The sequence below is a fragment of the Empidonax traillii genome, unplaced genomic scaffold, assembly GCF_003031625.1.
Source record: "Empidonax traillii isolate 1590-97213 ecotype Southwest subspecies unplaced genomic scaffold, ASM303162v1 scaffold347:size1123457, whole genome shotgun sequence".
NCBI classification, from domain to species: Eukaryota; Metazoa; Chordata; class Aves; order Passeriformes; family Tyrannidae; genus Empidonax; species Empidonax traillii.
This window is the reverse complement of record NW_020955540.1, coordinates 1,002,009-1,004,109: the sequence shown is the minus strand read 5'-3', so window position 1 is coordinate 1,004,109 and position 2,101 is coordinate 1,002,009. Positions and strand designations below refer to the sequence as shown.

At 34.8% G+C, this 2,101-nt stretch overlaps 1 protein-coding gene and 1 long non-coding RNA gene across 2 annotated transcripts in view; both read left to right on the top strand.

The window, feature by feature from the left end:
* Positions 1-2,101, top strand: part of LOC114061668 (loricrin-like) — a 38,357-nt gene that overhangs the window by 19,078 nt on the left and 17,178 nt on the right. The gene's annotated exons all lie outside the window — the stretch shown is intronic.
* On the top strand, positions 7-353 carry LOC114061656. The gene is made up of 3 exons (XR_003572175.1): positions 7-41; positions 142-180; positions 308-353. It is a non-coding gene; the product is annotated as an uncharacterized LOC114061656 (long non-coding RNA).

Sequence of the window (2,101 nt, the reverse complement as noted above, 5' to 3'; positions counted from 1 at the left end):
GTGGCCCAGGTTCTTCCCACAGTTCTTACTCCGGTAACCAGGTAAATATTCGGGTCACTGCATCTTCACAGGAGCAGTGGGAAAGTATTCCTTGGGAGAACAATTCAACTGCAAACCAGTAAATTTCTGTTTTCTGTTCAGGGAGGACCTTCCTTCTCTCCTGGTGGATCTTATGGACAGGTAGGTGTTATTTCTTGTTTGTGGAGACAGAAGAGTTCTTTATTTTCATTCCTATTCTGTCTTTGAAAGATGGAAAACACTTTCCCGAGGGAACCAAATTAATCAGCTTTCTTTGTTTTCTTTACAGGGAGGATCTTCTGTTTATGATGGTAGCAGTGAATCCTATGGTCAGGTAAGTACTCTTTTTTTTCTCCTTGTGTAAAGGGTGCTGAGGGCAAATACTCTGGGTCAAATACACAGCTATATTCTGTATTTTGCCTCTCACTATATTTTAATGAAAGTGAGCTTTTTCTTTGAGGAGTGAGTGAATTTGTATATACTTCCAGGCTACTTAGTTAAAAGCTTATAGGGGAGTAAAAAGTGGGGTGCCTCCAACCTTTAAGGCTTGTTCTCCTCAATAATAATAGCTTTGAATTACCTAGAAGATTAAGGTCTCTTCAAAAGTGGAATTAGAATTTGAGTTAAAAAATATGTTAAATTAGTGCTTTACAGTGACAGGAGTTGCTCAAGAGCCATTCTTATAACTAGATAGATAATCATACTTTTAAAATCTTCCCAGAAGGGGATCCTTAGAGTCAGTGTCCAAAAAAAAAAAAAATTCCCAATATGAGAATTATTCTGTTCACAATATGAGAATTGTTTATGTTTTCTGAACAGGGTGGATCTTCTGCATATAGTGGTGCCGAGTCTTATGGCCAGGTAATTGTTATTTGTCTCCTACACCAAAAGCTTAAGCTTGCTCTGTTGGTTATTATGTGCACTGAGTTCTAGATTTCAGTTATTTTTAAGTGACCATGACCACAGAAATGCTGGTTTGTCTTTTGTTTCTCTTTAATTTACCCTTTCACAACTCAAGTGGAGGGAGCCCTGCTAACTGTGCCCTGTGACTATTCTGTGCTGTAACTACATCATTGTTTATGCATTAGCTCATTCAAAAGGAAAACATTTTGTGCCTTTATTTTATATACTTTACTTATGCAGAAGCTGTTGAAAGTATAAATAATGGGATTTTTTAATATAAAGAAGGATTAACTTTGCAAATGAACTTCATCTAAAATTTTTCCTTACAAAAAGTATGTTTGCAAGGAGGGTTTTTTCCCAGCCTCTTCTGCTTAAGCAACAGGTAAAATTATATATTTTTTTCTTTCCTTGCACATTCACTGGTTAAGGTAAAATTGAAGATTCTAAGTGGTTTGTTATTTTTATTCTTTTATTTTAAATTTTCCATAATTTGGAACATGTGAGACTCCTTTTTATAGGAAAGTAAATGTTTTTTTCATTATTTTATAGGATTCGCCTTCCATGGCAGGCAGTGAAACTGATGAGAGCGTAAGTGTTTTTCTCAACCATAACAATAACTTAATTCATGACCTTTTAAAGTATCTAGGTGCTTACATGGACCTTTATCTCATAATCTTATCTCTAAGAACTCCTTCACCTTACATTCTAACCATGTGTTGTTCATCATTTTCTACAGTAACTTCTTTGAAATTATATTTTTTCCATAGAGAAAGGAAAATGTAGACCTAAATTATGTCATACTGTTGTGATATATATGATAAGTGCTTTGCAAATTAAAATTGCGGTTACAACAGTTCTGCCTTGTAGCAATCATACATTTTTAATTGGTTATTAGAAGTAGCAATTACAAAGGAAACTCTTTATTTCCCAAATTCCACCAAAATGCAGTGTTATTATGTGACTACTTCCCTCTCCTTCCATCCCCAATTCACACTACACTTCATTTGTGTTTTTCCAATGCCAGACGTATAAGATTCAAGTTCCTTCATCTATATATTACATAGGAATGGTCTGGGTTTGTGTAGTGTGGTGAAAACTGCCTGCTTTTCTGTTTAAGGAGATGCCTTTTCTCCTGACTAAAGTATATTTCCTAATAATTATGCTGAAGTTGTTTATAAAA